The sequence below is a fragment of the Grammomys surdaster genome, unplaced genomic scaffold (assembly GCF_004785775.1).
Source record: "Grammomys surdaster isolate TR1022 unplaced genomic scaffold, NIH_TR_1.0 125756, whole genome shotgun sequence".
Classification (NCBI taxonomy): Eukaryota; Metazoa; Chordata; class Mammalia; order Rodentia; family Muridae; genus Grammomys; species Grammomys surdaster.
The window spans coordinates 3,096,969-3,109,220 of NW_021620588.1; the positions used below are offsets into that span (position 1 = coordinate 3,096,969).

The 12,252-nt window shown below is 38.8% G+C and overlaps 1 protein-coding gene across 1 annotated transcript in view; it reads right to left on the reverse strand.

Moving 5' to 3' along the window:
* Window positions 1-12,252, reverse strand: part of Grm7 (glutamate metabotropic receptor 7) — a 353,565-nt gene that overhangs the window by 200,829 nt on the left and 140,484 nt on the right. The window lies entirely within an intron of this gene.

A 12,252-nucleotide genomic window follows, 5' to 3' on the forward strand; every position in this document is an offset into this window, starting at 1 on the left:
CAGGTGGCTGAGTGTCCTCTGCATACACAGGTATGGATGTCATCTTAGGATGGAATCATAAGGGATTGCCTGACCACTGGAACATTTGGAGGGACATGGAAGGTGATTAGATGGGTAACAGTCCATGGGTACTCATCTTCTAGATCAGGGAGTAAGGCCAGATCCCACTGAGCCAAGGGCATTTCTCCATGATTTCAGCCCCAGAGTAGGTGTTCGGGTTAGAGCTGGGTGCTACTTCACATCTGTCCCTTCTGCATATGAGGCAATTACTTATTCCCTCTGGCTGTAAATCTATCAAAACTTCTGCTATTTATGCACTTGTGTAATTCACAAGGTAGCTTTTAATAGTGTAAAGCTCTGCTGCGATGGAGAAATCTAGCTTTTCTATGTGCAAGCAGTATCTGCAGAAGCTGTCTTTACTGGGTCAGTATAAGCCTGGGGATAAATCCATGCCTTTCATTTAAAGCTAACTCAAGAGTGTCCCAGACCTGCATTTGTCTTCTGTCCCTTGTGGCAAGTGCTCACCATGGCTACAGGGTGTTGAGTTGATTTACTTCTTTCTAAAGATGTACCCATAGAATTCTACTTTCCTCTTAAGCTCAGCTGATTATTGCCTCAGAATTTCTTGCTAGAATTTCTATTACTAAGTCAGAAATGGGAATCTTTCCTAATTCTCACACTGCTGTCAAGCAGTGTCAATTTCAAGAATTTGAACCATTATCTATGATGAACAGGTGCCAAGGCCTGTAGCCTTGTAGCATGCTTGCTGCCAAGGCAATTAGTGAGTGTATAGGAAACCCAAAACACAGACACAGACACAGACACACACACACACACACACACACACACACACACACACACACAGACACAGACACAGACACACACACACACACACAGACACACACACACAGAGAGAGAGAGACAGAGAGAGAGAGAGAGAGAGAGAGAGAGAGAGAGAGAGAGAGAGAGAGAGAGGAGCCTTAAAACATTGCTGTCCTTCAGGTGTATAAACATGGAGAGAGGCAACTTAAATCCTATATGAACTCCCTTGCTACCTCTAATTTATACTTTTGCCTTTTGTCATATTTTCAAATTCTCTCTAATTTTATGTCTCTGTCACCTTCCATACCCTTGCTATTCCATCCACTATTTATTTATTCTTTCTTTCTTTCTTTCTTTCTTTCTTTCTTTCTTTCTTTCTTTCTTTCTTTCTTGACTCATTGGTAGGCACTGTGGTCAACTCTGCTTGATGCACAGAATAGTAGAATTTTGCAGTGACATTCCTTGGCAAAGGCCACATAGGAAGTATTAGAATTATGAAGCGACTTTCTGTTAATTGCTATGTTCCAAGCTAGTATGCAAAACTGATTCTACAATCAATAGTTGTATGACAAGTTATAGCCACCTTCATGCTTGCATTTTATACTTTCTGTTATTTATTCCTTCTAACAGACATGTAGGATACCTGTCCTGGAGTAAGCACTGTGCTGCAATGGTTAAGTCAGAGTCAGGACTCTAGTCCACAGAGAATTTGTATACAGAGGTACGATAAGGGAGTGAGAATGTAGAGGAGGAATTAGGTAAGGGAATAAATACAGCTTTTCTTATTCATTATTTATGAAAGACAGTCGGCTTGACTCAAGGGGGACACTGAAGCAGATTGTCCTTTTGGATATAGACTTATTAAAAGTGTTATTAGGATTACAGAGAGATAGCAGAATGGCAGGGACTCTGAGGAGTACTCAGGCCCATGTGGGAGAGTGGGGGTTTCTTCTTACATGGTTTAGAGGAAGTAAATATTTCTTATCAGATGTTCAATGAGTAACTAATTGTATGCACTTGCAATCAGGCTGTTTCTGAATTAGCTATGAAGATGGGGACAAATCTAGCAAAACATATTACTTTATTTCTAAAGACCAAATCGCTGTAGTGTGGGGGTACTGTGAAAACGGAGGAGCTTTGCAAAATAATATATCCACAGCCAAGGGTTTACTTGAATCACTCCAAACATTTATGAAGGAAATATAGAGAATAAAGAGAGAAAGAACAGAAAACTATAAGCACCTGCTGACCAGAAGTATACCCTGTAGCTTGGTCAGTTGTGGATCTCTGGGTTAATCACCATCTAGTATAAACAGAAGCATCTCAGATGAAGGTTGGCAGATGAATTGATCTACGGGTGTTATGTTAAGTCCTTAGGAGTCTATTGAATACTGTGTCCATTTACCAGCATAATAGTAGAGGTACTCATCTATGGCCTATTACCTGTCTGTCTATAGGTTCTTAACCTGATGATGATATCTCTAGCTATGAAGCTATTGGCAGGTTTATCTACTTGGAGGTAAAAAAAGACAGTTTTCTGGAGCCCATGACCCAGTGTAAGTCCATACAACCAAGACTATTTGGTAAGCACAAATTGGTCCTGAAGATTTTAAAGTGTAAAAAGGACACAATACTGGGTGGGTAAGGAAGTTGGGCTAGATCTGGAAAAAGTTGGGGTAAAGGAGCCAATATGATCAAAATATTTTTTAAATAAACAGGCACAAGGTAGGGGGAGAGCAAGTGTAGGATGAGGGTGGTAAATGGGATATCATTGGATGAGGGGGTTGGTGAATGGGGTGACTGGGAAGTAGGATATCATTTCAGATATAAACGAATGGGATGATTAATAAAAATTTAAAACAACAAAATAAAAATATAAATAAAGCCAAAAACTAATAATTAAAACACAAGAAGCATACTTTTCTTTGAGAACCAAGTTGTAGGAGGCTGAAAAAGACCATTTAACATGATAGAGGACATACAGGGAACATAGGGTTGTAACTAACTTTCATTCTCTATAACTAGTAGTTCCTTGTTTTAGGGTAGGAGGTCACAAGAGATGGATGTCCGATAGCCAGGAAAGTCATGCATTGTATCTTCCAAGAAGATATGCTGACACTGAAGCCCATAGTTCCTCATTCAGGTAGAGGACCTCATTGCAAAAGTAATGAAGTTAAAATAAGGGCATATTTGATTGGGGTAGGTTTTGAACCAATACAACTGGGGGAAAAAACAGAGATATGTAGGCCCATATGATGAAGCTGAATGATGATGAAGGCCAAAGATGGGGCAAGGCAGCTACTGGTGATTGCATGCCTAAGATAGCCAACTGCCAGGAACAAGGTCAGCACAAGGACTCCATCGATCACTTGATTCTGAACTCAAAGCCTCCAACGTGATGAGGGAAGGTGTTTTGATTACACTAAGTCCTCTGTTGTGTTAGGAATTTTGATAGACACCCCTGAAAACTAACACAGTTCCATAGATGTCAAAAAACAAGCTCAGATTTCATCCTGAGTACAGGCAGGCTGGCGAAATAGCGGAGCACCAAGAACAAATGATCCTAATGTAGGGGAAGGTTGTAGCACTAGAGATGTAGCAGCAAAGCTGGGGGAAGCTTTATAGCAGGGTCACTTTGTCCATAAGCAAACTGCTTATGACTTTGTCCACAAGAAAACTGCTATGACTCCACAGCCTTGTGATGTTCTTAAAGCTTGAGCTTCAGGGTTCAGGGTATAAACTCAGTCAGTAAATTGCTTATACAGTGTATGAAGTCTGGAGTTCCACATCAGCCAGCACTGCAAAAATCAGGCACAGTTGTACATCCTATTACCCCAGTGTATTAGCAAGTTTCTTATTTGCTGTGACAAAACAACATGACTCAGGTAATTCAGAAAAGCAAGAGTTTATTTGGGCTTTTGGTTGCCAAGGGTTAGGGATCATTGTGGTAGAATGGAGATGTGGGAGTAGGAGCAGGAATCTGTGGACTTATATCATAAATTACATGCACAAAACAGAAAGAGCAACCAAGAAATGATGTGTGACTTTCAACTCTTAAAATCCACCTCGAGGCACATATTTCTTCCAACAAGGCAATACCTCCTAAGCCTCTCAAAGCAGTCTCACCAATTGAGGACTAAGCATTCAAATACCTGTGACAATGGAGGACAATTCTCACTTAATAAGCACATCTAGCATGTGTGTGGTGGAGACAGAAAGTTCAGAAGGTCAAGGTCATCCTCTGCTACACAGAAAGTTCATGGGTAGTCTGGGCTACAGGTCACTCTGTCTCAATCAAAGGAAAGTAAATCTCATAGTTTTCTTCCTCTGTAAAATACAAATCACTGAGGTTTCGGCAAGGTAGACATACACCTGAGTCCTCAGAAACCCCTCATGCAAACCGACTGTTCTTCCTGATGCTGCCTTCAGTATCACTGTTATGGTTTCTCCCACAACCCAACACAGGCCTGCTAGAAAGTGGGACCCAAGACACCTTCCCTCAGTTGAACATAGAATCAGTAAATTTGGGCCCAAAGTACCATTCTTCTTACTTAAATGGAATAGAATAACATTGCTGGTATTGAACTAAGAGGAAACAACAGAAGCAATATTGCATGGTTTAACCTAGTACTATAATATAGTCATTTGATACAAAGTAAGTAGACTATGAAACACTGCATTGCATTCATGATAAAGGTAGCCTTCTACTGTTATTGTAACTAAGTTTAAGATAGGTATTATAAGTTGTTATACATAAGATAGTTACATTAGATGATAGTGTCTGGCTCTGATAATTTTCTGACCCTATATCACTCTAATAAACTCTTGGATTTCTTTAGATACATTTGTTTAATTTTGATTTTATTTTTAACCAACAAATATGTCTGTGCACACTACTTTTACAAACACTGACACAAACATCACTTGTGGACACTAGTGGTCGGCTATGTTAATATATTCTAAAATAGTATCTGTCCTAACAAAGTTTGGTCAGAAATAGACATAAACAATGAATGACTATTAAAAAGACTAAAAATAGATTGAGATAATACAGCTACGAATTTGAAACATTTCCAACTCTCCACAACCATGAAATTCTTATCTGTCAATTAACATTGAAGAATCTTTATATGGATGTAGCTTTCTGTTTCATTTTCTGAAAATTCTGCTCAAATAGTTTAATACATACATGCACATAGACACTCTTCTGTATGTAGTTCTTCAATTTTGTTTTTATTACATTTTTTTTTCTAAGATTTGTCTGTGTCTTTTACTATAGGTGTTTCCATCATTGCGGTTGAGTAAACCTCTTTGGTATGTATATGCTGCCAAGTTTTGAGAATCTACCCTTTGCTGATGAACACAAGTTGTTGGAAAAATTAGACCATTTCTTGATGGGTAATTCTATTTTATTTTTCTTATCATATTCATATAGTATAATCCACATAATTTACCATCTTGAAATGTAACAGAATATGTGTGTGTGTATGTGTGTGTGTGTGTGTGTATGTGTGTGTGTGTGTGTGTATGTGTGTGTGTGTGTGCATGTGTGTGTGTGGGGGGGGTTGGTCTCTACACTATTATTTCTAGAACTTTCCATCATCTCAAAGATAATTTCATATCTAGTAACAGTGTCAATCCTCATTTTTCTTTTAAATTAGTCTAGACAACAATCACACTACCTTCTGCCTCTGTATATTTACTCATTCTGAACACTTTGCATGAATTCTACTATATAGTCTATGTTCTGTAGATACTTCCATTCAGATTCATGTCTCCTAGTTTCATTCCTTCACTAGCTTGTATCATTAATTCATCCCTTTGTTATTGTCAAATAATATACCACAGTTTATTTATCTTCTCTCTTGAAGGTTGATGGATTGTTAGGCTAGTTCTAATTTTGTAAATTATGAACAATGCTGATAAGAACATTCACAGACAAATTTTATATGAATATAAGTTTGATGTGCTCTCTGGGAGACAACTAAGTATGAATAGAATTGCTTAATCTGTCTTCTGGTAACCCATTTCTCATGATATTCTTAAAATTTATTTACTCATTGTGTGTTTGTTTCATTATTTGTATGTTTATTTACGTATTTACTGTGTGTGCTCCATAATGTGCATGTGAAAGTCAGAATACCACATACAGGGGTTAGTTCAATCCTTCTACTGTGTATGTTTGAGGGACTAAACTCAGGTTTCAATCTTGTCATCAAGCATTTACCAGTGACTCATCTCTCTGGCCTAAGCTATGTTGTAATGTGCGTCTTTTCTTAGTGATGCTCTTTTTTTTAATTTTTAATTTTTAATTTTTTTAGCAAGGGAAAGTTTATTAAAGAATTATTTATCTTTATGTATATCATTGCTTATGTGTATGTGCATCATGTGTATCCCTGGTGCCCATAAAGGTCAGAAGAGGGTTTAGAATCTGCAGGAACTGAAGTTATCAGATCCACAAGTTAACAGAGCCATTATATGAGTAGGGTACTGAGAATTGAACCTGGGACCTCTGCAAGAGCAACACATGCTTGTAATTTCTGAGCCATCTCTCCAGCCCCAGAAAAGATGTATTTTGGCTCACAGTTTCAGAGACATTTCACTCCAGCAGACCTCCTTTTGGGGCAGTGAAAGGACATAGCAGAGGTTTTTGTTTTTTCTCATCATAGCCAATCAAGAAATGGAGCCTACTGGCTAGAACCAGGAATAAGTGTAACCTTGAAAGGCTGCCTTTTCTTCCCCCAATCTGCTTTTATACCATTTGAATTATATGCAAGTATTAAGGTCAGTTCTAGGTTGAGGAGTTAGCAATACAATAGATGCAAATAGTCAAGGAGCAAGCAAGACAATAAACACAAATGGTCAAAAAACAAGCAAGGCAATACACAAAGTTCCATGATCACTCCCATGATCCCTGTTTCTAAGGGCGAATCAGGATGACCAAAATATCTGAGCCTATTCCCTATCCTAGCCCAGAGGTGTTTTCATGACTGAAGCCTTCTTCTTTGTTCTAGCCTAATGTCTGATTCCTGCCTAAAGCCCATTTCCTTGTCCTTGGCCAATGTTAGATTCTTGCCAAGCAGCCCCCAAAGCTCTCCACATCTTCTGCTTTTTTTATTTCATAAATAAGACTAAGCATCTCTTAGGTCATTCTGACAAGAATGCCTTCCTTACCCATTGTGGAATATACATTATCAAAAGCAATGCACTTTTCTGTTTTAGGTTGGTAATGCTCTGTGCAGAATCTTACCCATCCTTGGCTGGCTTGTCAGCCTGTTAATTTAATAATTCTGTCTGGGGGCCCATTTTCAGTTTCAAGCCATGTAGTTTGGCTGTCAACATGTTGATGTTGATAAAGACAAGTTTTAACATAATGGGCAGGAATAAAAGTATTCCCAGGACAAATAGGGCTAGCATGATCAAGCTGTATATGCCATTCTTGAAGAATGACCAAAATGGAAATACTGACCTCAGGCCATGGATAATTTTATCAGCAGTATTTGCAGCATCAAAGCTCAGCAGAGCAGCATTCTTTAAATTCATAGTATTACTATGCAAAGTTAAAACATCCAGAGAGGTATTAGACTTATGTCAAATACCCTGCAAGTGTCTTTAAACTTCTTCCTAATTATAATGACTATCATTGTAAATTTTAGAAGTAACACAAACCTATTGGTATTTGGCATGACACTGGAGATGGCTCCTTATTCTTAAACTCTGAACCTACTACTAATAATTTGAATTGGATAAAGAGCATCGATTCCTTGTTCCAAACACCTGTCTATATCCTCTTATATACTCAACACATTAGTAACATTGTTTTGCTAAATAAAAGTAGCTGTCTTAACTTCTTGTGTCAAAGCAATTGCAGAAGCAGGGGTGCTAGTGATTTATATGATTAAAGCTGTAATCAAGGCTACCACCCTCTTGCTTCTGCTTAAAGCCTGACTCACTGTTCTTTATCTTTATGCATGTCATTCTATTTTCTTAACATCCTTGTCAACACTTCTCTTGACTTTCTCTTCATCATAGACCTTTCTCCTACTTTAAAACAGGATTCCAATAAGAATACCTGTTTAGTGACATTTTTAAGAGGATCAAGTAAAACAGAAATAAATGTGATTTCTGACTTGTTGGTTATCACTGCTTTGCTGAGAAAAGCAAGAAAAAATAGAATGTCCAAAGGATACACAGATTTTTTTTTTATCACGCCTCTAAGATAGGCCAGCTTTGAAATCCAATTCAATACCAGTATCATTTATAATTCCAATGAACTTTTTTAAAGCTAAATGAACCCTGGCCACTAAACCCTTTTAGCTCCTCCTTCCTCATTTCAGTGAGTCTGCCAGAATTGGAAAATCTGTCTGAAGTTTTAAAGGGAGTAGGAAAATTTAGTGAAATATCAGCAAGAACTTCTGGATGCCAAGGTGAAATGTAGACTTTGTGTCTTCAGAGAATTATGCACCCAGTCTCTCAGAATCTTACAAGCAGCCCCACCAGAGTTTGAGGGAATATAGAGAGATGTAAGGCTTGGTGGAAACCTGTAGGACTTGCCCAGAAATTGTATCCCTCAGTTCTCTTCTGATAGCCATACAATGGCTCACCTTCACCAGCAGTCATGGCCTCTGGGTGATTAGAGTCCCATATCTCATCTGTAAGAATCAATCATTTGAAAATTAATTTTAGAACTTCACGAAGAGGAACAGCACTTTGCATCCTTTGATGATGGGCAGTTAATTCAGAGAGGGTAGGCTTCAGAGAGCTTTCATTACAATCAGAAATACACAGTGCAGTCAAAATGTACATTTTCTTTCACTAGCTGCAGCCAAGCAGAAAATCACATCCTCCTGCCAAGTCCCTGTTCTGATAACCTGCTTAGTAACCAGCTTTATCTGGCATTTATTCATTTGATTTTTGTTACAAAAAGGGAAAAAAAGCCAAAAATATCCATGATACATTATAATCCAGAAACAGTCTTTACACTGTGCCCTCTGATTCATCAAAATACAGGTGTGCTGGCTAGCTTTATGTCAACTTGACCAAAGCTATAGTCAGTTGGTGAAATGGGACCTCAGTTGAGAAAATACCTCCATAAGATCACTGTAATCAGGCAGATAGAGCATTTTCTTAATTACTGATTGATAAGGCAAGGCCCAGCTCATGGTGGGTGATGCCACCTCCTTCCTGGTGGTCCTGGGTTCTATAAGAAAAAGGCTGAGTAAACCATGAAGAGCAAGTCAGTAAGCAACATTCTTCATGGCCTCTGCATCCGTTCTTGCTTGCAGGCTCCTGCCCTGTTTACTTCCTGTCCTAACCTCTATCACTAGTGAAGAGGGATGTGTAAAAAACCAAGTAAATTCTTCACCCAATTTAGTTTGGGTCCTGGTTTTTAACTACAGCACTAGAAAAATAACTAAGGTACCTGGAAACTGCATTCACCCATGGGCTCTTCCTAGTAAGTACTGTCTGGTTACTGTAGAGCACTGTGTTGTTGTACCAACCCTGAATCTGAGAAGTAGACATGAAGTGATACTTACTGTTTAGAATAGAATCTCATCAACACTTTAAAAACTGCCAAATGTGTGTGTGTGTGTGTGTGTGTGTGTGTGTGTGTATCAACTATGAATGTGGGTTAAGCCATACATTGAACTCAGTCAGTAAATTAAGAATATTTTATTTTAAAAATTTAAAAGTTGTATTTCTATTGTGTGTACAAGCATATGTGCCTGTGCATGTTTACATGTGTGTATGTGGGGCGGTGGTTGGTGGTGCCGTGGGCTATACCCCTAAAACCAAGTGAACTCAGACTATTCTTGAGAAAAACAACAACCCGGTCCAAGTTATAGTCCTCCTTGACCTAGGATACCAGTCTGATCTGTTCTTTGCTCTCTAAAATTCTGCCTAAAGCAAGATTCTCTCTTAAAAACATAGTATGTACAACTCTATGAAATCTTTACATGAAAATGATAGGTGTCCAAGTACCTTCTCCAGCAGTTTGAACTTCAGAGGTAACAAGTGCAGCATTCCACTCACAGCTTGCACATAAGCAATGAGCTTCATGGGATGGTACACATGTGATGTATACTCAGCTATGCTTGGTAAACACAGCATTGAGAATGAGGGTCTTGGGCTCCTGTGCTTTGAATGCACTGTTTTTTGTATACATTTATTTTATATTTGTAAGAGTCTTCTGTTTGGTTAAAGATACACACAAAACAACAACAAGAAGAAACAAAGAAAAACAAACACCAAACCTCAGTTCCTTAAATAGCTTTTGTTAGAAATATGTCCACTGTCTTCTCCTTAAGTAGCTGACCAATCTAGCAGAGATTAGAGCCTCCTAAACCATGAGCCCAAATAAATATGTACTCCTTCTAAGTTAATTTATTCTCAGGTTTTTATTACGGCAAGAGCAAGAGAAATCTAGGTTAATTCTTTTAAAAGTGTATCTATAGATGTATGTGTGTGTCTCTGTGTATGTGTGTACTTGTTCCTGCGTGTGTGTAGGTGGGTACCTGTTATATGTGGAGGCCAGAGGACAATGTTGCCTGTTACTGTTCTGGTGCTGCCAACCATTGTTGTTGTTGTTGTTATTGTTATTATTATTAACAATTGCTTGCTTGGAACTCTTCAGTAAACAAATTCGGCTTTCCAGTACACCTCAGGAATCCATCTGTCTCAGCTTCCCCATCACTGGTTTACCAGGGCATGGTACTAAGTCATACTTCAAAATAAGAAAACAATGACAACAACAACAAAATCAACAAAATGGATTCTGAAGAATCAGGTCTTCTGACTAAGCCCTCTCATACTTACAACTAACACAGTTCTATATTAAATTCTCTTAGGAGACAGCAACAGTATCTTGGTGTGTACAGTGGTCTAAAAGCCCACGTGGATCAGGTAGATCCATTTTAATGTCAGTGGCTAATGTGATCACAGGGCCCATATAACCCATCTGAGATTCTGGATCAAACTAGAGACTGGAAAGTCAAAGTTGAGGCTACATTGCCTTTTATAGTTTCCTACCTGCATCAGTGCATAACTTTTGCCTGATTCTATTATCTCAAAGGCCATCTTCCATATCCAGGTGGAATAGACTGTTCAAGGACTACAGTGTCAGGTACCAGAAGGCCTACATCAGTGGGATTATGTTGTTGCCTGGCTACCATAGGTCATCAGGGGCTTTTTAAAAACTAGCATCACTGGTGGAGTATCAAATTTTGCTATCAGACAAAACAAATAAAATCTGCATCCCACAAAGCCTATGGGCTAGACTATAGTAGAAGGAAGCTCTATTGTCAACAACAGTAATTGCTACTGCTTTCCTCTCCATAGGTACAGATCATAAAGCCCTGGCTCAGAAATTCAGACTAAGGTACATAAAGAAGATGAGACATTGGTGTTGGGAACATGGCTCCGTGGATGATGTACTTATTGTACACATATGAAGTTTGGTCCTCAGCACCTACAAAGAAGCTCAGCATTGTAGCATGTGCTTGTTGTCTCATCACTGGGTAAACAGACATGAAAATGCCTGTGGTTTGCTGGTCACTTGGTATACTTTATTTATAAGCTAGAATTCCCAATAAGTGACTCAAAAGGGACAAAGAGAAAAAGAGAAAAATGAAAGGAGGGAAGGAGGAAGTGAAGAAGAGAGGAAAAGAGGAAAGGAGAAAGAAAATATATGTAAGTGGCTACTAAAGAATAACTCCTAATGCTGATCTGTGGCCTCAACATGGATATATGCATGTGTACCTCCATATATAGGTATGCACACAACCAAGTGGACAAATGTACACACACACAAACACATACACACACACACACACACACAAACTTGGCAGGGGGAACAGACTTTGAGAAACATTTTGTAGTTTTCCATTCCTGAACATGTTCTCTGAGTCACTTCTGGCACTAGGCTGTAGACAACACTTAGAGAGACCATTTTCACTCTCCCTTGTACATCACCTCATGAAGTAAGATACTGAGCAGTAAAGTATCAATTGTTTCTCCCAAACAACTAAAGGGACAGGGCTCCTTCCAAACCACAGGACACTGTATAGACTATTAAAAGTACATAGACCCTGTGCTAAGGCAGATACCCAGCTATGGCTTGAACATATTCATGTGAAAAAATGACATCCTTGAAGAAGATACAAACATGATTATAACAGATGACCATAGCAGGAGGCTAAGCCACAGCCAGCAAAACATGGTGTGTGTGTAAAACCTTGGACCCTGTACCTCTATTGAGGAAAAAAAACAATAGAGATTTTCTATGCTCTTGAATGGCAAAAGGGTTTATACTGTCGTTCTTCTTGGTCATAGGGAGGGAAGGATCTGAATTTTGAGTATCTGAATACCATTGTGAAGGCAAGGAAACTAAAACTCCATGTTCAAGATGCCATGAGCCAATGGACTAGGTCT